The following is a 26,995-nucleotide window of genomic DNA, read 5'->3' as shown; positions in this document are numbered from 1 at the left end:
AATGCTACTCTGACCTTCACGTTCATTATCTTCAAGAAATCTTCAAAACAATCCCATCCGATGGGAATCTTTTAACATTTATTATTATTAATCTCCCCGTGTTTACTGAGAAGGAAACCAGGAGAGGTTGAGGAACCCGCCCAAGGTCAGCCACCGACCGGCCCAGGCTGGCAGACTTGTGAGCCCGTGGGGCTAGGTGAGCAGGCCGCCACGGTCAGCCGGCCCGCACCCCCAGGCAGGACACACATCTGGGGGGCTCAGGGCCTCCACGGAGGGGCACATGTGCCCCGGGCCCCCTTTGCAGGCCGCCCTCTGCCCTCTGGAATTTAATAGATCTGAGGGGAGGGGAAGCCAAGCAGTGTCCCTGTGAGCTCCCAGCGGGTGGCAGGATGTGGCCTGCTTGGGACCCCCCCCCCCCCCCCCCCCCGGCCGAGCCAGAAGGAAGGGCCGCGAGGCGGCCTGGCAACAGGAAGTTCCCAGGGACTCCAGTCTGTTCCAAGTCGCGGGGAAAGAGGAGGTAAGGAAAGCACAGCGAGAAATAAGCCAGGGAAACCCGCGTGCGTGGGCGTCTGTCTCCAGGTGGCCAAACCTCTCCCGTGGACTCAGCCATCGGCCTCTCGTGCCCGGCCCTAGGTGGCCACCTCGACCCCCTGGCGGTTGTCCCGAGACCTCGCTCTTGGCCGCGTCTCAGCCGCGCCGGCCCCGCCCCACGCGGTCATACCGCTTGCCGCCTGGATTGGAGGCCGGTGTCCCGCGGGGGCCTCCCCTTCCCCACCCCACCCCCACCTCCCACTGCCCTTCACACACACACACACACACACACACACACACACGGGCTCCCCCCCCCCCCCAGCCAACCCATCAGCACGCCGCTGCCCCACTCGGCCTTCCAAAAAAGTCCATTTTGCTCACATCGCTCCCTTGCCCTCCAACCGTCTGTGGCTCCCTGGTGCCTCAGGGAGGCATTTTGGAGATGGGCTCCACACAAGGCCTCGAGCCAGGATTTCTGGATTTGCATCCTGGCCCATCCACAGACGAGCTGAGCGGGGTCAGGCAAGCCACCGGGCCTCACTCCGTCCATCTGGAGAATGGAACAACGATGGCGCCTCCGACACCATGTGATCGGTGTCGCTGCTCCTGCCCCATCACGGCGACGTCTGCCTGCTGCATCCCGCCCCTCCAGAGGCACACCGCCTTCTACGGCTCAGCTTGTCCCCCCGCCTGGCCCCCCGGCCCGCGGGGGGTCGCCCTGTTCTGCCTCCCGATTCTCTGTGGGTCAGACAGGCAGGCAGGAGCCAAAGCACTTGGAAACCTTACTGAAATGCAGATTCTGGGGGCGCCTGGGGGGCTCAGTCGGCTCAGGTCACGATCTCACAGTTCATGAGATCAAGCCCCGTGTTGGGCTCCGCGCTGACAGTGCGGAACCTGCTTGGGATTCTCTCTCTCTTTCTCTCTCTCTCAAAATCAATAAATAAACTTAAAAAAAAAAAAAAAAAAGACACGCAGGGTCTGACTCAGCGGGTCTGGGGGCGGGGTGGCGCTGAGATTTCCATCACTTAGCCTGGGGGCATCCTGACTCAACAGTCCTGGGTCCGATCGCCCGGCACCGAGCTAGCGGGCTGGGAGGCAGAGAGAGGACAGACTCAGCCAACCACTGCCCGTGCTGTCGAGGGCACGGCCCCTCCATCAGTGGGGGAGGAGTCATACGGCCCCTCAACGGTGTGAGTCCTGGCTGCCCCCCCCCAGAGCAGACCCGGGCTGGTACATAGCCGGCTCGAGGTCACTGGTCAGATTCAAGGGCCATTATGGCGGAAAGGGCGCCTTTGGGGGGTGGGGGTGGGGGGGCTCTGTCCATCCCCAACCCCAGCCAGCAGCTCCATCCGTGGGCACAGCTCGGCTGCCCTTACTTCTCCCTCGCGTGGGACCCCGGGCCTCCGGCTGTCTCCCCCGCACCACACCCCACTCGTTCATCCATTCTACATCCATCCATTAAGCGCCTGCTGTGTGCGTGTGCTGCAGTGACATCCCCACTGCTGCTGTCCCCACAATCGCCCTTCTTGGGACATCCTTCCCTTGCTCACCTGGGATGGGCCGTCTGCCCCTAAGTGTGAAAGGATCTGGCCTGGGTATCTGGGTTGCCCCAGTGCAATCACGAGGTTCTTAGAAGAGGGAGGCCAGAGAGTCAGAAGCAGAGAGAGGGAAAATGAGGCCGCTGGGAGGCTGGCTTTAAAGACGGAGGGCGAGGCGGCAGGCCAAGGAAGGCAGTGGCCCCTGGAAGCTGGAAAAAGTAGGCGCACGGATTTCCCCTGGGGTGCCCAGAAGGAACGAGCTATGCTGCCAGCCTCAGCTGGCCCGCGAGACCCACGTCAGGCGCCCGACCCGCAGCGGCGTAAGAGGATACGTCTGTGATGCTTGAAGCCACCGTGACTGTGGCCGGTTGTCACAGCAGCCACAGGACACTCGTACCCTGCCCTCGACGTCCCCTGGGGTCCTGACCACACCTCCCCTCCCTTCCCCGCCCCAGCCTGCCCAGCGCCGAGGACTGAAGGAGAGCCCAAGCGGGGCCTCGGCCACCTCTGGGCTCCCGTGCCCTCACCGGCTAGTCCTACTAGCTTTCTTCCCCTGCCTGCCATTGTTAGCCACTTATCACGCCTCTGCATCGCACCTCACATCTAATTGGAATTTCCTCAAAGGCAGGAAACCTGATTTAGGGCTCTTTGTCTCTCCCACAGCACCCGGTGCAGTGTGGGCTTAGCCGGACCACACGCGGCCTCCCCACCCTCTCGGCCCTGGGGGTCGGCCTCATGCCCTCTGGACGCAAAGCTCCCACTTGTTCTCAAGCTCAGCACAGCATCAACGAGAAAGTCACCTCTTCCGAGAGGTACTCTCGGATCGCCTCCTGGAGATGCCCCCACGTAGCATGCCCCCCGCTGGAAATCATTTCGTTTATTGCTTAGGTTTTTTTCCAGAACCTTCTTGGGGACAGCACTGTGCCCCCGCTGAGGGGGGGAATCCACAGCGCCCTCACAGAAAGAGGACGACCGATGTCCCTGCTTCTAGCCCAGCCCCACCTGACCAGCTGGGTGACGTTGGGTGAGCCGCGACCCTTCCCTGAGTCTAGGGGCTTCGTCTGTAAAGTGCCAATGACAGCACCTGGCTGTCAGGACGCCGAGGGCCAAATAAGACGCCCAGGCTGGTGGCCTGACACGGTCCCGCCCACAGCAGGTGACCAGTTAACGGCAGCTCTTGTTTTCACCAAGGTGAATGAACCCCGGCCCACTGCCAGGAGGAGGTGGCTTTCCCTGGCAATGGACAGACAGCCCACGGCTGTCCTCTCCTCCTCTCTCCAGCGGGGCCGAGGGTCGGGGGAGACCCAGAGCTTCCGGGCCCCACCACTGGGCGGGGGCGGGGAGGGGGGGCACTCTCCCGGGGAGCCGGCATTGCTCAGAGCAGGACAGGGCCTCGTCCAAGGTCACGCAGCCACATTGCCCACCTGCCCTCCACTCTGGTCCATGGGGCAGACAAGCAGGGCTCAGAGGCATCTGGAAGGTGGATAGAAACACCCCAATCGGTCCCCTGTTCGGCAGTAACGGGAATCGGATGACAGCTGTTGTCAAAGGTCCCCGGGCTCCAGGCATGTGCGTGGGCACAACGGGGGGGGGGGGGTGCCGGGTGTGTTGCCGGTGGTGGGACAGAGGCACCAAAGAGGCTTGGGGGCTCAAGAGGTGTTTTCCCCAGTCACCCTGGGGCAGGAATCAGGTTGCTGACCCCCACCTCCGCCCGGAGCCCTGTGCTAAGGCCCCAGCCGGCTTCTCATAGAACCACCGGGGCCCCGTCCAGATCCAGGCCACAGGGAACGCGGACGAGCCTAGGACGTTTGGCGACAGGACACGTTATGTGGCCTTGGCTGGGGTTTGGAGGCTGCAGGGAGGCAGGCCGGGCCCCTGGGGTATCGTAGCCTTGAGCCACAGAGCCTTTCAGGGGGTGGCCTGTCGTGGTTGGGGGCGTGGTGGGCTGGCTGGATGCCTCCCCTCCCCCACCCCCCCACCCCCCGTCCCCCGACGCCCATTTATTGAGCCCCTCCTGGCCGCTCGGCACTGGGTGGACACTATTTGTATAAATATAATTCCGTTTTGGCCAGCGTGTGTCCTTACTCTCAGCCAAAAGCAGTTTGAGGCCAGGAGTGACAAGCCTCACATGTTCTCGGCGCAGGGGGGTCCAAAGGGCCCTTCTGATGAGGAGGGGGACACGTCCTGAGGTCCCTGAGGTCCCAGATGTCATGTCTGCTGGATGCAAAGAGCAGACGAGCCGACGGCCAGCTGGGGTCAGGAGAGCCTGCCACCGTCAGAGCCACGGCACCCCCTGCAGAGGATGCTGGGGGGCGGCCCCCACCCAGAGCCTGGAGGCCGGTGGGCAGGGCCCTGGAGGTCCCGAGGCCCAATGAGCAGAGAGCACCCACTTCCTGCATAGGCCCTCTCCCCAAGGTCCCCTTTGCTTTGAGCGACGCCCCCCCTTCTGCCGCCTGCTGGGCCTGACCCTGACCCTGGCCGGGCAGCACGGGGCTCTCCGGGGAGCATTTCCACAAAGCCCCGTCCGGCCCCTGGGCTGCTGCAGGAAATCCTGGAGGCCAGCATGACAATGCATTGCTTCCGGCCGCCAAGTGGTCCCCGAGCACAGGAACGAGGTGCCAGTGGACCTAATTCTTCCCAAAGGGACAGGGCCAGGCGGTCCCCAGGGATGCCGGGGGTAGAAAGGTTGCTGTGGGTGAAGGGAGGGCATTTAGGCCTCTGAGGGACAGCCTTCCTAACAGCCCCCTTCCTCATGGTACTCCTCTGCTCACACACCTTCTGTGGCTCCCGACTGCCCAAGGGATCCAGTCTAGACACCGAGGCTCGGTATTCAAGGCTTTCTCAGGCCTCCCCACCGATGGGAGCCTTCTCTCCAGCGAGGCCCCTCTCTGTCTCCAAACATTCCAGCCCCGACCCCTTGAGGCCTTGGGCCCCACCATCCCGCCTGCCTGGGAGACCACCGTCCCTCTCGCTATCTCGCCTCCGATCGTCGGTCAAGCTTGTTCGGTGCTAATCGTGATCGGTTCCGACAGCTCCTCTAAGTCAAATGTGGCCTGACACCCCCCGGGTCGTTCCCACAGGGAAGACGCGCACGGCTGGTCCTGCCTCTGCTGCGGTGACCCGGGGCCTCTGGTGCCCCGCTGACGAATTGGAGAGAGCGGCCTTGTGGGTTGGTACACAGGCTGCCAGGCAGGTCAGACGGGATCGGCAGGTGCTAACCACCACCGTCGTGGTCCTCAGGACAACAGCTCCGAAGAGATCCACACCCGAAACCCCGAAACCTGCGAATTCGTGACCTTACCTGCCAAAGGACCTCGCAGAGGTAATGGAAGGATCTCGAGATGGAGACCACGTCCCGGCTTGGGGGGGGGGGGGGGCCATGTCGTCACGAGGGTCCTTGTAGGAGGGCAGCAGGAGAGCCCGAGTCAGAAGACACGTGTGACAGAAGCAGGGTCAGAGAGCAAGAGACGGGCAGGTGCTTCTCGGCTGGCCCTGAGAATTCGGGAAGAGGTCTCGAGCCCAGGAGTGCAGGTGCCCTGGGGAAAGGGCAGAAGAGTCCCCCCTGGATTCCCCAGAAGGAGCGCAGTCCTGCCCACACCCTCGTGTTAGGGCTGCTGACCCCCAGAACGGCAAGACAATAAATCGGTGTTGTCGCCGGCCACACCTCTTGTGCCGATTTGTCAGGGCGGCCGCACCCACGTGGACGCCTGGTTCAGTCCTCAGGGCCGGCCCGGGAGGGAGGCGTGGCCATTTCCGGTCTCCACCACCTCACGAGGGGGGACTCTGGACCGGTGGTCTCCGTGCGCTGTCCCCCCGGGGCTCGCCTTGTTCCCGAACTTTTTCTGACGAGACCGTTTACATTCATGTCAGGTCACGTCGCCGTATTTCGCGTTGTGTCGTGACCGTTGCGTTTCACCGTACTGAATCTCCTCGCCGCGTGTCTCTTTGCCCACCTGCCAAGTTGTCGGGCGTCCTGAGGTCAGGGGAGGTGTCCTCTCTGGATCCCGGAGCCCGAACCTGGTGTGAGTGCACAGGTGCCTCGCCACGCGGGGATGATTGTGTCGTCCTTAACGCGCTTCCCTGTAAAATCACCTGGGAGTTAAAGAAAACAAAAGGCAAACTAAAAACAAACCAAAAAAAGGCCACAACACCTTTCCCAGGCTGCACCTGAACACATCAAATCGAACCTTCTGGGGTTGGGGACCCGGTAAGAGTATATTTTAAAGCTCGCCAAGGGCCATCAGTGTGCTATACGCCAAGATCTCCTTCCCCCGTCCTGGCTTATTTCATCTTTGTGGCAGCCAGCCCCACGAGGCAGGAACACTCATCATCCACATCGTACGCCTGAGATGGATGAGGCACAGAGAGGCCCATTAACCTGCTCAAGGTCACACAGCTAGTAAGCAGTAGGACCAAAGGCATCAACCCGGGCACGTTGGCGCTTGGGCCCCACGCTTAAGATTTTACCAGTGATATTATTTAGAATAAAAAAGAGCCTGAAAAACCTCAACCTAAAATTCATAGGGGAAATTCCAAAACAATCTCCAGAATGAAGAGCAAACCTGGAGGAGGGTCACTGCCCTGATTTCAAAACCTGGCGCAAACCTACAGTCTCTCAGGCTGGGTGGTGAGGGAAGACACATAGATCAATGGAAGAGAACCGAGAGTCCAGAAATAAAACCCTCACCTCTACAGTCAACCGATTTTCAACAAGGGTTCCAAGATCGCTTAATGGGGAAAAGAATAGTCTTTTCAACAAATAGGGCTGGGATAACTCGACAGCCATATGCACAAGGATGGAGCATGACCCCTACCTCACACCATACACTCAAACTTAAAAAGGAATCCAAGACTTACGTGACAAAATGGATAAAACTAAAAAACTCTTAGAAGAGGGGAGCCTGGGTGGCTCAGTCGGTCAAGCGTCTGACTTTAGCTCAGGGGTTCATGGGTTCGAGCCCCGCGTTGGGCTCTGTGCTGACAGCTCAGAGCCCGGAGCCTGCTTCGGATTCTGAGTCTCCCCCCCCCCCCCCCGCCCCTCCCGCACTCGCACTCTATCTGTCTCTCTTAAAAATAAACATTAAAAAAAAAAATTCTTAGAAGAAAACTTAGGGGAAAATCCTCATAACTGTGGGTTACGCAATGGCTCTCTGAAATGACATTGAAAGGACAAATAACGAAAGAGAAAACAGGGAAATCGAGCTTTGTCAGAACTGAAAACTTTCCCACTCCAAAGGTGACCACCAAGAAAGTGAAAAGACAACTCACAGAGCGGGAGAAAATATGTGCAAATCGCGTATCTGATAAGGGACCTGTATTCAGAACACATGGCCGTCACCAAAAAGGCAGATAGAAACAAGGGTTAGTGAGGACGTAGAGAGAATTGAGCCTTCACACACGGCTGAGAGGCGTGTAACATGGGCGGCCACTCTGGAGAACCTGGCAGAGCCTCAGGAGGCTAAACGTGGACTTATAATATGACCCTGCAACCCGGAGACCTGAAAACATACACCCGCACAAAATCCTATACGCAGACGATTCCAACAGCCTTGTTCATAATAGCCCAACGTGGAAACCACCCAACGGCCATCAATGGATGAACGGATCGACCAAAATGGTCTAGCCACGCACTGAAATATTACGCGGCCATAAAAAAGAGGAAAGGACACCACCGACGACCTTTGACAACATCACACGGGGTGAAAGAAGCCAGTCACGAAAGGCCACACACGGTAGGATTCCATCTGTCTGGAGAAATAGCCAGTGTAGGCCAATCCCAAGGGACAGGGGGGAGCTTACAGGTAGCATAGGGATACCGACTTGGATGAAAATGGGGAAGGACGGTGAGAACAGAATAGAGAATTTCTTTCCAGGTTGACGGAAATGTTCCGGAATTAGCTGGTGGTGAAGGCGTCACAATCTGCGACTATACTAAGAAACACCGAATCGAGTACACGTGACCCGTGTGGCCTGTGACTTAGACCTCAGTGACACTGTTACAAATTGAAAAGCAGATCAACTTTTAGCTGGCCCCATCATTATTAACTTCTTTTTTTTTTTTTTTAACTTTATTTATTTTGAGAGAGAGAGAGAGAGTGTGTGGGTGGGGCAGAGAGAGGTAGAGAGACAATCCCGAGCAGAATCCCCGTGTGGGACTCGAACTCACAGACCGGGAGATCATGACCAGAGACAAAACCAAGAGTCGGATGCTTCACCGACCGAGCCCCCCAGGTATCCCCGTTAACTTCCGTGTGGACGATGCCCCTCACGGCCCACACTGCTCACACAGCCACGCTCTCAGCCACTATGCCACGACACCTTGAACACGCACAAAGCCTCTGGGCAAGGGGGTGCTCAGAGAACGGGAATTCTCTTCCCCATGCCCTTCCTGCAGGCGGAGTTCATGGTCCTGCAGTCTGCCCCCCCCCTTTATTTATTTTTTATTTTTATATATTTTTAAATGTTTATTTATTTTTGAGAAACAGAGAGTGCGAGCAGGGGAGGGACAGAGAAAGAGGGAGACACAGAATCCGAAACAGGCTCCGTGAGCTGTCAGCCCACAGCCTGACGTGGGGCTCGAACCCACAAAACTATGAGATCACGACCCGAGCCGAAATCGAGAGTCAGACGCTCAACCGACCGAACACCCCCGCCCCAGGCGCCCCTAGTGCAGTGGTTTTTAAACACACACACACATACACACACACACACACACACACACACACACGTATAAATATATATGTGCATTACTACTTAGGGACCATGTGAAAATAGACTCCCACCCAAGACAAACAACCCTGTTCCATCAATAAATACATTGTAAGGACAGAGAGGGAGGGGGAGAGGAGAGACAGAAACAGAGATAGGGACAGAGGGAGAGAGAGAGAGAGGGGAGAGAGAAAGAGAGGGACAGAAAGGAACAAAGGAGAAGCCTACGGTCTGTATGTTAAGCGTCTATGTTAGATTAACCCTCCACGGCGTGGACCTTAGTTGGATCCTGACTCAAACAAACGACCGAGCCCCCCAGGTATCCCTGGGGTGGGAGGCAGTGTTAAGAGGGAAAGAAATGAGCACGTCTCCGCTCCCCGAATGCAGCGTCTTCGTCGAACCTTTGTGGGACTTGCCTTCCCCGGGCTGGGCCCGCAGCAGACGGCAGGCCAAGGTTGAGTTCGATGGGCTCCTTAATGCTTCAGTTTTAGCCCTGGGGTGACAGCGACAGGCCTTCTCGATAGCTGTGGGTGTTCTTCCCAGGATCTGTGTTTCTCCTTCCCCGGAGGCCCCTTCTCCAAACGCCGCTTTGTAGGACCGGGAGGCCACATCACCAACCAGCCTCCCCTGCTGCCCGAAAGCACCTCGCAGGGAGAGATTTGGTTGTTGAAAATATTTTAAATATTTTTTAAAGCCAGGCTATTCGTGCAACGGCTTTCACAGTCAAATAGATTATACATTTTCCCCTTTCGATTAAAAAAAAAAAAAAAAAGGGCGCCTGGGTGGCTCAGTCGCTTAAACCTCCGACTTTGGCTCCGGGGAGGATCCCGAGGTTCGCGGGTTTGAGCCCCGCGTCGGGCTCTGCGCTGACAGCTGAGCCTGCTTGGGATTCTCTCTCTCCTCTCTCTCTGCCCCTCCCTCCTTGCACTTTCTCTCTCTCAAAAATAAATACACATTAAAAAGAAAATCCGATGAAGATACAGAAGACGCAGATGTCTCTGAACTGGAATCTGATTGTGACGCTGAGGTTTCAATCCCCCAGTGGTTCCTGGGTCCCCGGTGTCCCTTCGTCACCTCTGCCCTGGGGACGCTGACCTTCCGTGGCCCTCGAAGGTGTCTGCTCCCTCTTGTCTCCAGCCCTTGCGTGGGTTGTTCCCACTGCCTGGGACACCGTACTCCCGCTGTGCCAACCCCCTTTCTCCTGGCTCTTACTCATCTTTCCGTTTTCAGCTTAGATGTCTCCTCCTCCAGGAAGCCCTCCTGATTGTTCCAAGACTAGGTTAGGTGCCCCTCATTAAGGACTCCTGCAGCCCCCCACAGCTGCTCCTATATTTTGTATTTAAATACATGGTTGACTGTTCCCCTTGCTAACTAGGCCCCGACGAGGGTGGAGACTCTGAGGTCTCCTGGCTTAACCTGTTGTCCCACCTCAGGGCCTCTACCCAGCCAGGCCACCATCACCTCTGCTTCCCTGATTATGGCTGGCTCCTCCCAACCTCTGTCCCAAGACAGAGCTCTCTCTGCTCTGTCTTTAGGAGAGTGGTCTTCCTAAAATGCAGGCCAGATGGTGACGCTCCCTTGCGTCGGCCCACGGAATAGCTTCCCTCTACTCTTCGAACAAAGCTCAAGGTCCCGGCCAGGGCCCACGGGATTCCCATGATCAGGTCCTGTGCCCCCACCCCCTCCTGTTCCTCTCTCCTTGCTCCCTCCATCAAAGCCCCACAGCTTCCGTTCAGGCCCTAGACCCCACCAAGCCTTTTCTACCTCAGGGCCTTTGCACGTGATCTCCCCACTGCCTGGAGCATCGTTTCCCCTACTCACGAGGGGAGACCTCTCTTCCTGCCCGGCCCGGGGGTTAGAGGCACCCCACCCGTCTGAAACAGGCTGATCTCGGCCTCATGGGTTCTGGTGCCTAGCTTCTTTATAGGCCCACCCTAATCATAATGACTTGCATTCACTGACTGGATTTGTTTTATTCCTAACATGCCAGTAAAGTGAAGGAGGCAGGGACACTCTGTCCGGCACTGTTATAATCCAGGTACCTGGCACGGGCCTCGACCCGGGACGATTCGGTCACTGTGAACAAAACCGAAACGAAACAAAACAAAACCAAAAACGAATACACGGCTGAAGGGGACGTTCTGGCTGAGCCTGGGAGATGGCCGAGAGCCTCAGGACTTCTCTGCTCTCCTGGCTTCGAGGAGACGGGACAAACAGCCCTGCCCTGCCGCCCCCGGGGCCAGCCAGCCTTCCCTGGTGAGGCTTTCCATTTGCCGAAGAGCTGATACTTTTATTTTTCTTTTTAATTTTTTTTAATGTTTCTTTTTTTGAGATAGAGAGAGAGAGAAAGAGAAAGCAAGCAGGGGAGGGACAGAGGGAAAGAGAGACACAGAATCGGAAGCAGGCTCCAGGCTCCGAGCCGTCGGCACAGAGCCCGACGCGGGGCTCGAACCCACGAACCGCGAGATCGTGACCTGAGCCGAAGTCAGACGCCTCACCGACTGAGCCGCCCAGGCGCCCCAAGAGTTGTCACTTGTAAACAAAATAAATACGACATAAAGTGTCCTGGTGGTGGGGGTTTCAGCAGGTAACGGGAGGAGGGTGCCACACACAGACAGATGGACAGACTGACGGATGGATAGACAGACGGCCAGGAAGCCACAGGCTGCCAGCACCCAGCTGGCCGGGACTGGGGGGTTTGTGGCTGCGGCTGGCAGTGGCTCACAGCTCTGGGGGGTCCGTGAAGCCCTCTCTGCAGCCGTGTCCAACTCGGCAGCCAGCGTCACGGCCCGGGAGCACCAGGAAAGTTCTGGAGGCTGCAGGGTCATCTCTCTCTCTTTAGAGGCCCGAGAGGAAGGGGTGCAACACGTGATGGGGGCGGGTAGGGACCGCAGCTGTCCCCCTTCCCGCGGGTAGGGACCGCAGCTGTCCCCCTTCCCCATCCGCCACCCCCTGTCGTCTTCCAGCAGAAAGCCTAGGTGTGTCCAAAATAATGCTGTTTGTTCAGGATCTTGCCCCCTGCTCAGTTGCAAAGGTGGGGCTTAAGGCCGAGCTCCTCCAAGGAGAAGACGCGAAGTCTCGGGGAGGGGAGGAGAGAGGAGAGACACGGAGGCGAGGGAGGAAGTGGGGGAGGGGTAACCACTGCTGAGCCCTAATCAGAGAAGCCCCAGCACCCCCCCCCCATCACGTCCCCAACCTAAAACCACCCCAGAGGCCCCCTCCCTGGGCTTGGCAGGCCAGCCTGGCCGGGGGGACCCCGCCCTGGGCCCAGGCCGTCCCCTCCCTCCTGGACGAGGCTGGTTACACAACCGCCTCCGTGGCAGCCGGCCAGGAGCGGTCACACGGGGCAGCTTTGCGGGAGGGGTGCGTAGGGGGGGCGGCGCTTCCCAGACCCGGGCTGTCGCCACCGCCGCCCCCCCCTCCCCCCGCCCCGTGAGCTTGGCCGGGAGTCAGCTCTTCGGCCCACTGGCTCGACCAGACTGATCCAGAGTGTTCCCAGATGTGCGCTGCGGGTAATAAAAAGGCGAGAGCTGGTTCCTGTCAGCAGCGGGGAGCTCCAGGAGGCGACCCCCAGCAGCCGCCCTGCCGGGCAGATGTTTGCAACGTGTGCTCTAGCGGCGGGGAAGGGAGGCCCGGGGCATCGGGACAGCCCGGCCACCGCACCGCGACCGCACAGGAGGCGTCACCACACCCCTTCTCTGTGGACACATGGCAGAAGGAGGGGGGGGGGTCCCAGAGCCATTGGGGGGCGGGGGGGGGGTGCGTTCCCCCTGCCTGACCGACCCCACACAGCCCGCTCCCCTCACCCCACCTTGGACATGGCCTGGGTGTGGCCATCTGGCAGGGTTTGCCCAGAACCCCCACTCCCTGCCGGTGACACTGCGGCCCCGACCTTGGGGAATGGGCTTCTGCTGGCCCCGACCTTGAGGTTCAGGGGGCAGGTGCCAATCACCAGAGTTTGCCTTTGCCTCTAGGCAACGAGGACCGGTTCTGGCCAATCACAATTTGCCATTCTCCCAGACACTGCGATTGGTGCAGGGAGGGGCATGTGACCTAAGGAGGACCAATCGGAAGTCCTTCCCTGAGATTTTTTTTCCTAGGTGGGCGGAGGTGCGGGGAAGTACCAGCCTGAGCCCTGCACCTTGCGCGATGCAATACCGGGATGACGTTCCTGTTCCCCAAAACGGCTCTGCGGGCGGGGGCGGGGGAGGGGGAGGGGGGCTGGGGTCCAGAGCTCCTGCAGCAGGTCGGTGCCCGCGCCCGCTCGCCAGCCAGGCGGAGCCCCAAGGGGTCTCTGCAGGGCCGCTTCTAGTTCTGGAGCCGCGACGCTGGCTCCTTCGCCGGGCCTGTGGGCACAGGAACCACCCCGGGTGACCCACTGACCGGGAGCATCAGAGCACCACGGAATGGGAGCGTCTGGAAGGGGCGGGGGGGGGGGGCAGCTGCCGCGTGCACTGCGGCGAGGAGGGGGACCGTTTCCGCAGGTCCTGCAGCTTCCCTGCCTATTTTCGCTTTAAAACGCAGGCTGAGGACAATCAGACCAACCTCGCCGGGTCAGGCCCTGGCAAAGCCGCTGAACGGTGGAGAAGTTAAATGAGGGCAGGCCTGCGCGGCCCTCTCGGAGCAGGAAGCGGGCCAAACCAAGGCCAAGTCCTGGAGGAAACAGAGGATTCTTTCCCTTAACCCTCGCGCTGACCTTTTGGGGATGGCCTGAACCTCCTTCCTTTCTTTCCCGCTTGTGGGAACACCAAGAAGCACTTTGATTCCATCATGGCAGCTTCTCTCCTCCTCACAACCACTGTCCCTTCCCCACCACGCACCCCCGAGTCAGGGACTGTGTCGCACTCACTTTTCAGACGAAGAGACGGCGGGTCTGAGTGGCGATGAATCTGCTCAGGAATACGGCTGCTAATGCCTGACAGGACTGAGGCCCGGACGCGGCGCTCCTGACCCCCAGGCCAAAGTGGGGGGGTGGTCAGCAGTCCGGCAGGACTTTCCTCAGCAGGACAGTGGCTCCGACTGATTAGGCTTTGCTGGGGGGGCTGGGAGGGACAGACACCCGCCCCCGGGAGCTGCCCCGCGTCTTGGGTAACCTGTAACCCCCCCGGTCCTGTGGCTTGACTGCGGTCCTTGCCTCCCTTCTCCTCGCTTCCGCGCCCCTCCTGCCCTCCGCTCCACGTTCCCCTGACCGCCCGGCTCCCGGGAGACGTCTGCCCCCCAGGTGTAGGTGGTGACCCCCCCACCCCCACCCCCAGCGTCCATCCTGGAGAAACTTCAGAAGGAAGCAACGTAGTCGCTGTGGCCTCCCCCTAAGAACTGCCGTTTGGGCAAAGGCCACTCTACTTTCTGCGTTGTTGGGGTATTACTGGAGCCAGGAGGTGGGCAGGGGTGGGGGGTGGGGATCCGGCCGTGACCCCTGCATCTCTACCAGGCGCAGATGCGGCCCGAACATGCTGGGCCCCGCGGAGCCCCGGGGTTTGCAGAGCCTCTGTGAGGCAGGACGGTCGCGTGGTCAGTCACTCCCGGTTGGGAGGCAGACGTGTCTGAGCATTTTTTTTTTTTGAAAGATACATATATTTTTTATTTCATTCATTTATTTACTTATATTTTAATGTTTATGTATTTTTGGGAGAGACAGAGAGCAAGAGGGGGAGGGGCAAAGAGACAGGGAGACACAGAATCCGAAACAGGCTCTGGGCTCAGAGCTGTCAGCACAGAGCCCGACGCGGGACTCGAACCCCCGAACCGTGAGATGGTGACCTGAGCCGCAGTCGGCCACCTCAACTGACTGAGTCACCCAGACGCCCCAAAGATAGACATTTTTTAAAGTTTATTTGTTTATTTTGAGAGGGAGGGAGAAAGCATGAGACAGGGAGGGGCAGAGAGAGGGGAGAGAGAGCCCCAAGCGGGCTCTGAGCTGTCGGCGCTGAGCCCGACGCTGGGCTCGAACCCACAAAGCCGTGCGACCAAGACCCGAGCCGAAACCCAGAGTCGTGCACCTACGACTGAGCCCCCCGGGCGCCTTGGATGTGCCTGAGCCTAAACCCTGCCCGCAGCTGGTAACCTCAGTCACGTCCCCCATGTGGCAGGTGGGGGTGACAGCTGCCTCAGGGCTGCTGGGCAAAGCCCGAGCAAGTCGGGGAGGAGGGCACCCACACGGACGAGCCCCCCCCTTCTCAACACCCACCCCTGCCAAGCGTGACAAGCGAGTCAGGCACCCGGGCCCCAGCCAGCACCACCCCTGTGCTCAATTCCCTGCTCGTCACCTCCTTCCATGGGGAACTGCCCTGACAGCCTGCGGGTGGTGGCGGGCAGAAAGTGGAGCGGCCCGGCCAGCAGGGTGGGGGCCGGGAAGAGAAGGGGCGGCCACAGGAAAGGTGTGGCCGGAACCCCCGGAGCCAGCAGCTGGGAGGAAGGAGTCGCCAGGTGGGTCCCGCCCTTGGAAGGCGGTGCTGGGCGGGCAGGGGGCCAGGCCACTTGGCAAGGGCGTTCTGGCCTCCGGAGACCCCGGGATGTCCTTCGGGACAGAGGGCCGAGCATTGTCCCTGATTACAAGAGGTTCTGGCTGGTGGCTTTCACACGGTCCACGGTGTCCCGGGGCCTGTGGGAGCTGGCTCCGATTCCCCTGGCTCGGTGGGGTTTCACACGGTGGCCCCTCCATCTGCCACCGTCCCCGGGCTCGGTGCCACGTGGGCGTCAGACAAGGCGTGAGGGGAGGGGAGGCGGCCTTAGCCTTCGCGCATAAGCACAGTGGTTCATTCGATCTGCATTAATGAGCGCCTACTGTATGCCGGGCCCTGTACCAGCACTGGGGAGGGAGTGATAGCAACTGTATGTATAGTTGACCCTGGAAACAACACAGGAGTTAGGGGTCCCGACCTCCCCCCCACCCCTGCAGGCGAAAATCCACGGATAACTTTTGACTCCCCCGAAACTTAACCACTAAGAGCCTACAGAAGGCTCACCGATGACAGAAGCAACCAATCAACACCTATTTTGGACGTAATGTGTGTTATACGCTGTATTCTTGCAATAAAGTAGGCTAGAGAGAAGAAAAGGTTATTAAGAAAATCAAAATGGGGCGCCTGGGGGGCTCCGTCGGTGAAGCGTCCGACTTGGGCTCGGGTCACGATCTCGCGGTCCGTGAGTTCGAGCCCCGTGTCGGGCTCTGGGCTGACGGCTCGGAGCCTGGATGGAGCCCACTTCGGATTCTGTGTCTCCCTCTCTCTCTGCCCCTCCCCCGCTCACGCTCTATCTCTCTGTGTCTCTCAAAAATAAATGCACGTTAAAAAAAAAAAACTCTAAAGAAAATCATGAGGAGGAGACATTGATAGCACTGTATTCATTGGGGAAACAAACGCCACACCTAAGTGGACCCGTGCAGTTCAAGCCCGCGTTGTTCGAGGGCCAGCTGTATCATCCCCTCCCCCGCTATTCCTTTTATGCCCTTCTGACCCGTCACTGCTGTTTGTCTTTGAGGTTAGAAACTGGGGTGGGGCCACGTCACAAGCCAATTAAATCATGGGATGAGCCCGTGGGGTACCCGGGCTCCGGAAGGCGGTCCCAAGTTCAAATCTGCTTATGCATCAGGGCTGCTTATCATCAGGGTTGCCACGGGTCAGTTGCTTAGGTTGCACAATGCGCAAAGAACCACATCCAAGGGGATGCTGTTTGCATCGGGGACATCTTTATAATTTAAACAAATATTTCTGTATGTTTATTATCGCCTTACTGATGGGAAAGCTGGGCTATGTGCACATCAATTATGTCAATTTTCTGCCAGACAGCAACAGAGGAACTCGATCTAACAGTCCCTGTAATGCAATGGTCGTAATCGTTCCTAACAGTTGGTATGACAATTTTGAATTCTTCATTATTTTATGTTCAACAGTTTATAGAGAATGCCTTTGCACTTCATATACACTTAAGCTTCTTTCTTTCTTTCTTTCTTTCTTTCTTTCTTTCTTTCTTTTGAATGTTTATTTGAGAGAGAGAGAGAGAGAGAGAGAGAGAGAGAGAGAGGGCACAAGTGGGGGAGGGGCAGAGAGAGAGGGAGACACAGAAGCAGAAGCAGGCCCCGGGCTCCGAGCTGTCAGCGCAGAGCCCGACGCGGGGCTCGAACTCATGAGCTGTGAGATCGTGACCTGAGCCCAGTCCGACGCTTCGCCGACTGAGCCCCCCAGGCGCCCCAACGTAAACTCTTTGTAAGGAGCCTGGGCCAGACTGTTCACCTCTCTGAGCCTCAGGTCCACATCTGTCTTAGGGACCTGATGGCCTGTCCCTTGCGGGGCATATGCCAGGGACCCGGGAGCGTAACAGAAGTCCGTGCACACGGCTGCTGCTCGGGAAACGTGCTTGTGGTCATTCTCCGCAGCCATGCAGCCCTCCTGGAAACTCGCTCTGCAAAGCGGAGGCAGCTTGGTGCCTCAGTTTACCCGTCCCAGAAGCAGAGGCGGCTGCCCCCGGGATCACAGTCACAGGAGGACGCTCTGTGTTTACAGAGCCCTATTCCACCGGGGCTGAAATTCTTGCCCCTGCGTATCTCCAAATTTGGGCCTGCCCAGTCTCTCGACCCCGTTTCCTGTCCCCCGCCCCCGCCCCTCTCTGCCACTGGTGGGGGCCGTCCCCAGAGCCCCCAGAAGCTGCCCGAAGAGGAAATCCTTTTCCTGCACTTCCAAGGCTGGAAGCTACAGAATGTTTCTCCCGGAATGTTTTGGCTTCCACGTTGCAGAATGTTCTAGCCTCATCAGCCACAGGTCGGCCGCAGGCTCCCCACCCCCTTTCCCTCCCTCCGGGCTGGCAATTCTTTGGCCAAAGCCTTGCGTGGACCTCCCCTCCCCTCTCCCCTACGCTGGCTCCGCCTACACCACCCCTGCTCGTAGGTTTGCTGCGAGCAGAACAACATATGCCAAGGAGCCCAGAAGAACAGACCGGAAATTACCCAAACTCGCCCACAGCTGATCCTTTCCAAAACTAGAGACGCCGGGGTAGCAGAAACATGACAGCCTGTGGCCCCCAACACGACGCAGCGGGGGAGGACAGACACAGATCCGAAGGGCTACATCGGATCCTGCCTTGGCCTTTGCAAAGAAAATCCCGGTTCTCCATTCACTTGGCTCCTACCCCTCCCCTCTTGGCAGCCGAATAATTCAATATTCATGCATTTTCTCCTTCCCCTAAGAAAGCGATAAGTCCGATTTCTGCTCACACACAGAAAAAGTGCCCCAAGGCGAGGGGTTGGAGCCGAATTTCAGTTGAAGACATCCATTCACGGATGAAAACACCCTTCACCTTTACTGCTGTGAATTTCCCAGATACACACGGTCAAGACAATCGGAGAATTATGAGGCTCCAGGACCAATTAGGGCTGTTTGTGTTGACGTAAAGTCTGGGGGAATTTTTTTCTTGCCCTTGCAAGTATTTATGATACTGACAGATGCGACGGGGAAAAAAAAAGAAGAAAAAAGAAAAAAAAAAAAAAATCCCAGAACAGGAATAAGCCTGTGGGGCCACGTGGATAAGGACTCCATGTGAAAACCCGTCTCTGGTTTTGTTCGGGCCGCCAGATCCGCCACTGCCGGCGTCTCGAGTCCGGGAAAGAAACATGCCTACTGTGTGCCGACGCCTTCCCCGGGCACGGGACCGGGAGGAGGCGGCTGGAGGGCAGCGACGTAATTTTCTCCGGGCGACAAGAGCAGGGGCTGGGGTTTGAGCGCCGGTCTTCCAGCTGCCGAGACCCCCGCCCCGTGTGAAATTCTGTTCCACGCGGGCCCTACTGTGTGCAGAGCTCGGCGGGGTGAAGGGGTGCGCAGCCAAGGCCCCCGCGAGCGGCCACGCGGCGCGAGAGAAAGCTGGCATCCTTGGGACTCGGCCCCGAAACAAGTCTCTCCTGGGCACGAGGAAGGTGCCACGCGGGCGGGGTCCCCGTGCCGCTCACAAATCTGCCTGGAGCCGGGGTTGGCCCCTGCTGGGCTCGAATGCACCCGCAACCTTCCAGAAGAGAGGCATTCAGCACCTACCGTGTGCACAGGGACTGGGTGACGGTGTAAGCACGGAGGCCTGGACAAGCGAGCCATGCCTGTGACCTCAGTGTCCCGTCTGGGAAATGGGGACAAGGAGAGAAGCAGGTTGCCGTGAGGACGCCCCGAGACGAAGCAGCAGGGGATTCCCATGGGTTTATGCGGCCAGAGGCCGGGGTTCAAATCCCGCCCCAACCCCTTACTGGACGATCTCAGGCCCGCAAGTTACCCCCTCTGCGTCTGTCTCCACATCTGGAAAATGGGATGGTAATAGCTACGCACAGGGCTGCTGTGAGGTTCAAGAGTGTTGGGGCGCCTGGGGGGCTGAGTCGGTTAAGCATCAGACTTTGGCTCAGGTCACGATCTCGCGGTTCGTGGGTTCGAGCCCCGCGTCGGGCTCCGTGCTGATGGCTCGGAGCCTGGAGCCCGCTTCGGATTCTGGGTCTCCCTCTCACTCTGCTCCTCCCCTGCTCTCTCTCTCTTGCAAAAATAAATAATGAGAAAAAAACCTCTATAAGTTGTTAAACAGTATATACAAGTTTTACGTACTTTTCTGTATACATGTTATACTTTATAATATAAAGATTGTGTGTGTTCGTGGGGAAGGAACCCTGTATACAAAATCCCTGAACACCATCTGGGCACATAGAGAATGGTCAGTTAAGGCGGGTGTTATTATCATTGGCCGGTAGATCAATGAGAGCCATGGGGAATATCCGCGCGAGGGGGGGGGGGGGGGGGGGGGGTCACGCTTAGCAAAGTTCTGTTTTAGGCAAATTAAGAAGTAAAGATACAGAAGCCAGGATCACTAGCCCAAGCAGTATCTGTGAATATTTTTTTTTAATGTTTTTATTTATTTTTGAGAGACAGGGAGACAGACAGAGCGTGAGCAGGGGAGGGGCACAGAGAGAGGGAGACACAGAATCCGAAGCGGGCTCCAGGCTCCGAGCTGTCAGCACAGAGCCCGACGCGGGGCTCGAACTCACAAACGATGAGATCGTGACCTGAGCCGAAGTCGGACGCTTGGCTGATTGACACCCCCCCCCCCCCCGGGCACCCCTTGTGCAGAAGTACCTTTGTTGGGGAGGGGAAGATGCTCCGGCCGGGGGACAGAGTCCCAGGCCAGGGCACATGGCTCGTGGAATGCAGCCAGCCACTCTCACAGAGTGAACAACCTGCCCAACTGTACCCAGCAGCCCTGGCCAAGAAGAATGGACGGAATGACTGTCCTCCAAATTTCTTTGCCTTCCTGGCTCAGCCCCCACAACCCCCTCCACCGAGCGGGCAACTCTGAGGCTGGAAACCCACGCAGCAGATGGGAAGGCTTCCCAGCTGGCATGTGTGTGTGGGTGGGTGGAGAGGGGGAGGGCGTAGCGACTTCCTGTGCCCCAATCCCAGCGAGCTCGCTCTCTGACCACATTTTTCCACCTCGCTTTTTGCCTTAGAATGCGCTCACACGTCTTAAGATCTAGATTGTTTTTTGTGAATGGAATGTAATTTGAGAGCCGGAGAGGAAAGTTCAGACGGAGAAGGTGTCCCTCTCCGTGAGAAAGGCAAGCCGGGCGGGCCCCGCGGGGTCCCTGGCGGCCAGGGCCGCCGGTGAGATGGACAGGGCCAGGTGGGGAAGGTCACGGGTGCTGGCAGGGGCGAAACTGGAGAGGCCGGCCTCCTCCCTCAGCTCCCCCACCGCGTGGCGGCCCCTCCAGCCGCATTTTCTGGGCTGTGCGCTGACCGAGCTCCAGGGCGGGACCACCCACGGAGAAGCCGACCTCTGCCCGGGCGGGGGCACCCGGGGGCCGTGGCCTCTCCTACCGGGGCTCCCGGCGACTTCCATCCCGCAGTGTGGGCCCAGCCCCTGCGCTGAGCAGCACTCATTCATTCGTTCGTTCAAAAACTGTTACCGACGGGCTGACCTCGAGCCAGGAACTGCACCGGGCACCGGCTACCGCCGTGAAGGAGACAGCGCAGCCCCCCGCCCTCGGGGACTGGCGGGAAATGCAGCCCACCCGTGACTCTGAGCCTCAGCACGGACCGGGGGTTTCCTGCGGGTGTAAAATCGTTCAGTCCTTCCAGCAACTCTAGAAAGACATCATTACCGACCACTTTAGAGATGAGGAAATCGAGGCCCAGAGCGATTAAACGGCTCCCACAAAAACAGAGTCAGCAAGGCTGGACCAGGTCCGCTCGATCCCTGGCCCGAGGGTTTAACCGTTGCCCTTCCGGCAGCGAAGGCTCAGCTACGGGCAGGCGCAGGCTCCCTGGGCTCCCGGGGTTGTGGGGAGGCCTGGGGAGGCCAGGCTCCCGCCAGAGTTGCATCGCTCCCAAAGCCACCGGGAAAGGAGGGTGAATTGGGGGGAAATCATGGAACTTCCCAAGGCTCCTGTCTTCATAAACGGAGGATAGTAACCCTCACTGAAGGGTGAATGTGAGGATTAAGCAAAGTTCATCACAGGTAAAGTGCTCAGTACAGTTTCTGGTATATAGCAACGTTTAATAAACGCCGCTTGCACAGTGGACAACCCGCCCAACAGTACGTGGCAGTACCCTCTCTAACCTCTTTCACGAAAAGGCTTACATTCAAACTGAGAGGACCCAGCAAGGGCTGGCTTTGAAGGGCAGAAAGATTTGGATGGTGTTTAGACCTCCAGAGAGAAACAAAGAGGTGGCCATCTCAGACTTCCCTGCTGTTCCTGACATGCCTGTGTTTGTGCGCAACTGTGCTCAAAACGTACCGGCCCCTTCCCTGGACGGTCCGGGCCACAGAAATAACCCCCGGCAAGAAGACCTTGAAGAAGAGGTTGCAGTTACCAGCTTTGAAAGCCTGTAAAGTTTCAAAGGCATGAATACCGTATAGACTTTCCAGGACTTCTGAGTGGAGAAAGCTGTGAAACATCTAAAGCTCCCATTTCCCGGCTCTTTCCTCTGCCTTGCTTTTATTTATTTATTAAAAAAAAAATTTTTTTTTAACGTTTATTTATTATCGAGAGACAGACACAGAGTGTGAGCAGGGGAGGGGCCGAGAGAGGGGGAGACACGGAACCCGAAGCAGCTTCCAGGCTCCGAGCCGTCAGCACGGAGCCCGACGCGGGGCTCGAAGCCGCGAACCGCGAGATCGTGACCTCAGCAGAAGTCGGACGCTCAACCGACTGGGGCCCCCCAGGCGCCCCTCCTCTGCCTTGTTTCTGATGTTAAGATATAATCCACGTATGGTGACGTTCACCATTTTAGGGCGCACAGCTCGGCGGTTTTTAATGGCTTCACAAGCATCACATACGTAGTTCAGGCCGTTTTCATCACCTCCGGACGAAACCGCGCGGGCTTCGGCGTCACCCCACTCTCCCTCCCCCAGCCCCGGCCACCCGGAATCTCCTTTCCTGTCTCCGCGACGTCCCTGTTGCTGACACGTCACGTAAACGCAGTCACGCAGCATGCAGTCCCAGCCCGTGTCAGGGCTCCGTTCCTGTTTGGAGCCGGCCCACGTCCCTCGCGCGGTGGGGCCCACGTCTTGTCCATCCGTTCACCCGCTGACGGGTCTCTGGGTCGCGGGCACTTTCCGGCTCCCGGGGACAACGGCACTGCTGCGGAGGTCTGCACGCCCGGCTCCGCACGGCCGCTTCCACCTGCCCTGGGTCGAGTCCCCGGGAGGGGGACGGCCGGGTCACACGGCCGGTCCGGGCGTCACCTCTGGAGGAGAGGCCCCAGCGGCCTCCCGGGTCTCTGTCCCCGCCGGCAGCGCACGTGGGCTCTGACTTCTCCGCCTCCTCGCCCAGGCTGGTCACTGTCCCTCTTTCTGCTTCCACACGTGGGGGTGGGGGCGACTCCCTCTTGACTCTTAACTCCCTCGCCTACCGGATCGTCTGAACGAAGCCCTCGCCCCCCCGACCCAGCCCCGCCATGCTCTGGTTTGACTGGGGCCTCCCGCCGGCCGGCCGGAGGCCCCAGGAAATCAGGGCACGCACCTGTCTTGTGTGCCGCGGTCCCCGAGGCCCGGCCCGGAGCAGCTGCTCAAAACGAATCGCGTTGACTGAGTCCTGACTGCACATGCTTCGCGATCTAAAGATCGCCTGTCGGTTGGAGGCGGGAGGGCCACACCGAGGCCGGCGCCGCGTGGAAATTTCCAAGTCCTCAGCTCCGCTCCGATCGCTAGCCGCCACTCCAGGCCCCCGCCGCGGCGGACCTCGTCCTCGCAGTGACCGCCCCGGGAGGGACTCGGGGTCGGGGCGGGGGAGACCGCCGGGCCCCGGGGCTGCAGCTCTGCTCCCGGATGGCGCCCCGGCCTGGCCGAGGCCCGGCCCCCGCGACTCGGCCTCGGGGGTGCTCATCTCGGCCAAATGTGGTGCGGGGTCGATTCATCGGGGCGGGTGTGCCGGGGCCGCCCCGGGGAGAGAGGAAACCCGAGTTCAGCACAGCGACGCTGAGCCGTCCCCGTGGGATCAGGGAGCCTGCGGGGAGGTCACCCTTTGTTCCCGCTGACGGAGGCGGCCTGGGCTTGGACGGGGGCCGCGGGCTGCAGCGGAACCCTGAAGTCAGCAGAGTTTGTCTTGGGTGCCTTCCCACTTTCCTGGCTCACATCCCCCCCCCCCCTCCCCGTGCTCCCTGCTCTGCCAGAAAGTTCCTACCCCGGGCCCGGCCAGTCCCCCCGGCTCCAGGACCAGGAATAAAATCGCCCTGGAGCCCTGACTCTGCGCCAGAACCTGTCAGCGTGCCGCGGTATGGCTTATCCCTCCCGCGAGGGAGGAGGCTGACGTACTCGTCCCATTTGACAGACGAGAACACTGAGGCCTGCAGCAGGTCAGAACCGGTCCGCGGGCCCGCGAGACTGGGAAGCAGAGGGGCTGCTCTGGCTGTGGGGGGGGGGGGGTCCCCAAAAGGGGGGCTGGGGGTCGGCGCGGAATAGTCGATGTGTCTGTAGAAAGCGTGGGACCGCTCGGTGCTGGTTTCCCACGGGGCGGGGGGGGGGACGGGGGCGGGGATGCCCTGGGGATTCCGTCCTACTAAGCGAAAGGGTCCCGAACCGATGGGCCAAAAGTCCTCAGGGAGACCTTCCCCCGCGAGGTGCGCTGAGCCCCCAGGAAGGCTGCTGGCGTCGCGTTCGCACGGTTAGAAATTTTACTTCTCCCCCTGGCCGCCGCTGCGATGCATCCTGACGTGCTGTGCGTCAGACCCTCAGCGAATGCCAAGGCTGGTTGTTCCCGGACGTGGCCCCCGGGCACAGGGCAGGTGCTTCACGTCCAGGTACGTGTCCTGTCGTGGAATATCGCACAGTCATTAAAAAGTGGCCGGCCGAGGCCAACCTCGACGGTGGGTACGCAGATCGCCATGTCCTATGGTTTCCCACGGTTCCATATATTTGAAATCTTTTTTTTTTTTTTTTTCATTTATTTTGAGAAAGAGAGAGCAGGGGAGGGGCAGAGAGAGAGGGAGAGAGGACCCCAAGCGGGATCCACAGCGACAGGGCAGAGCCTGACGCGGGGCTTGACCCCACAGGCCGGGAGATCATGACCCGAGTCAAAGTCGAGAGTCAGACGCTTAACTGACTGAGCCACCCACGCGCCCCTTGAAATCCTTCTTAATAACAAAAATCACACCAAGGCAGAGTTTATAAGAAACAGCACGGGAATGCCTGTGATCTGCAGAGTTTAGGAAATTATAAAAATTATTCACCCGGGACGCCTGGGTGGCTCAGGCCGTTAAGCCTCCAACTTCGGCTCAGGTCACGATCTCACGGTTCGTGGGTTCGGGCCCCGCGTCGGGCTCTGGGCTGACGGCTCAGAGCCTGGAACCTGCTTCACATTCTGTGTCTCCCTCTCTCTCTGCCCCTCCCTTGCTCGTGCTCTGTCTCTCTCTCAAAAATAAATAAACGTTAAAAAAAAAAAAAGCATTTACAAAAGACATAGTAAAGAAACGTATCTAAATGTCACTCCCTGGATGGCAGATTATGGGCTTTTCTCTCTACTTACGTTTCTGGATTTTCTCTTCTTTTCTTTCTTTTTTTAAGCAGGCTCCACGCCTAGCGCGGAGCCCAACTTGGGACTTGAACTCACGACCCTGAGGTCAAGACCTGAGCAGAGATGGAGCTTCAACGACTCAGCCACCCAGGCGCCCCCCTCTGGATTTTCTATAATCAGGGGGAAATGCTTTGTGAAAAATGTAAGTAAGACGCGTCCCCAGGGTTTTACGCTCCCCTCCACCCTTTCCTGTCCTCCTTTCCTAGGGACATGGCAATTGCTCCTAAACTGTCTTCCCTTTGCCTAGAAGGGATCAAGGCTTTCCCATTGTACAGAAGTGTTTGGGCGGCCAGGGGCTCAGCAGGAGCAAAGAGGGGAGCTGGGGCTGGGCTCCCCGGAGCGGGGGGTCCAGAGATAGCGCCCAGCCGGCTGCCCGTCAGAAAGCGATACGCAAGTCAGAGTACAGGGCGCTCGGTCTCCAGGGCGGCACAGATGGGAGGACACTCGGTCTCGCCCTCATACAGATCAGAACACGAGATTCAGAGACGGACGGTGACCCGACGCAGGTCACACAGCACGGTTCCCCCAGGACAAGGGCCTCCCCCCGGGGGCCCTTCCCGCAGCCCTCCTGGACTTTTCTGTCAGGTGGACCCGGAGAGCAGCTACCCCAGCCCCTTCCCGACTTGTGCATCATCGGGTTTTGAAATCATCCCCGGGTTTTCCAAAGGAAACATATTTTGGGTTTTCTTTGCTTTCTTCTGCTCATTTGAAGAAATCCGAGAGTCCTTTCCTAATTGTTTGGTCAAGACTGCAGACGGGCAGTGAGGCACGCCACAAAAATGATGCCGAGCCCAGGGAGCCCGCTGGCCTGGAGGAAGGACATCAGGCCTGTCACTGGTGCTGGGTCAGCACATGAACTCTGAGTTCCAGAGAGCACAGGGTGTTTGCCAAGCTCCCCAGATCCCTGACGTTGGGCCCCTGTTGGGAAAGACCGAGGGAGTCCACATCGAGCTCCCTGAGGCCGGGGCTCTTGTGGGCGTGGGTACAAACTGAGTCCCTGGGGAGTTGGTAGCTGTGAGGCCTGCCAAAAGTCAGGCCCTGCAGCCTAGGCTACATTCCCTAGCCTCCTTTGCAGCTAGGCGTGTGGCTGTATGACTGGGTTCTGGCCGACGGGATGTGAGCACAAAGTGATGTGCACAACTTAAGTCAAGGAAGGGGCCTGGTCTTCTTTGCCTCGCCCCGCCCCCTTCTTCTGAGCAGATAGAAGGTGGATGTGATGGCTGGAGTTCCAGCAGCTATTTTGGACCAGGAGACAACTCTAGGAGTAGAAGCCAATAGAGGAAAGAGAAGGGCTCTGACATCACGACATCATACAGGTGAGAAATCAATGTCCATATTCTTAAAGCCATGGTTATTCGGAGTTTCCTTTTACTTGTAACCAGTACTATTTCTAAATGATGCATCGTGTTTTTGGCCGGGGGTGAAGTTCCAGCCAGTTGCAGAGGGGCTGTAGGGGACCTACCATGTGTGAGAGGCTGGGGCAAGCATGAAGACAGAAAGATAATTATTATGCACAACAATAATTGTGACATGTATCACTCTGTGTACAGCACTTAGCCCAGTACCTGGCACAGAGTAAGAGCCCAATAAATGTTAGCAACTGTATTGTCCTTACAGGTGATTAAACCATGTATCCCGGCACGGAAGATACAAAGCCCAGGGGGAGGAGACATTTGACCATGGCCCTAAAGATGGAACAAGAAAGAGCAGGGGGACCTGGGTGGCTCAGTCGGTTGAGCGTCGGACTTCAGCTCAGGTCACGATCTCGTGGTTCGTGGGTTCGAGGCCCGTGTCAGGCTCTGTGCTGACGGCTCAGCGCCTGGAGCCTGCTTCAGATTCTGTGTCTCCCCCTCTCTCTGCCCTTCCCTGCTCACGTTCTGTCTCTCTCTCCCTCCCCAAAATAAATAAACGTTAAGAAATTAAAAAAAAAAAAAAGCAAGTGACATCATCAGGAAATGCGGCAAAGAGCTTCATGGGTGTTTCACAAGATGCCCTTGGAAGCCAGGAGAACAGTCACGACCCACCCTCACTATACGGGTGAGGACACTGGGCCTCCGAGAGGGCACGTGCCGCCCCAAGGCACCCAGCAGGGACGGATTTGAACTGGGACAGTCTGGCTCCACGGTCCTCCTCCCTGAGGGTCTGTGGGCTGGGAATCAGGGCTCAGGCCACGGGGAAAACAGCAGCAAAG

At 58.6% G+C, this 26,995-nt stretch overlaps 1 long non-coding RNA gene across 2 annotated transcripts in view; it reads right to left on the bottom strand.

The window, feature by feature from the left end:
* LOC132677190 (uncharacterized) overlaps positions 1-26,995 on the bottom strand; it is a 59,734-nt gene that overhangs the window by 14,764 nt on the left and 17,975 nt on the right. The window contains exons 2-4 of one of the 2 annotated variants that reach the window (XR_013552595.2): positions 6,023-6,161; positions 5,371-5,605; positions 2,932-3,542 (exon numbers count right to left, since the gene is read on the bottom strand). This is a non-coding gene — a long non-coding RNA (uncharacterized LOC132677190). Of the gene's footprint in view, positions 1-2,931; positions 3,543-5,370; positions 5,606-6,022; positions 6,162-26,995 lie in introns of those variants that run through there. The other variant, XR_013552596.2, reaches the window with a different exon arrangement.

Source organism: Panthera onca, chromosome E2 (assembly GCF_046562875.1).
Source record: "Panthera onca isolate mPanOnc1 chromosome E2, mPanOnc1 haplotype 2, whole genome shotgun sequence".
Lineage (NCBI taxonomy): Eukaryota > Metazoa > Chordata > Mammalia > Carnivora > Felidae > Panthera > Panthera onca.
Note: the sequence above shows the minus strand (reverse complement) of the source record. Positions and strands in the feature narration are given on the sequence as shown.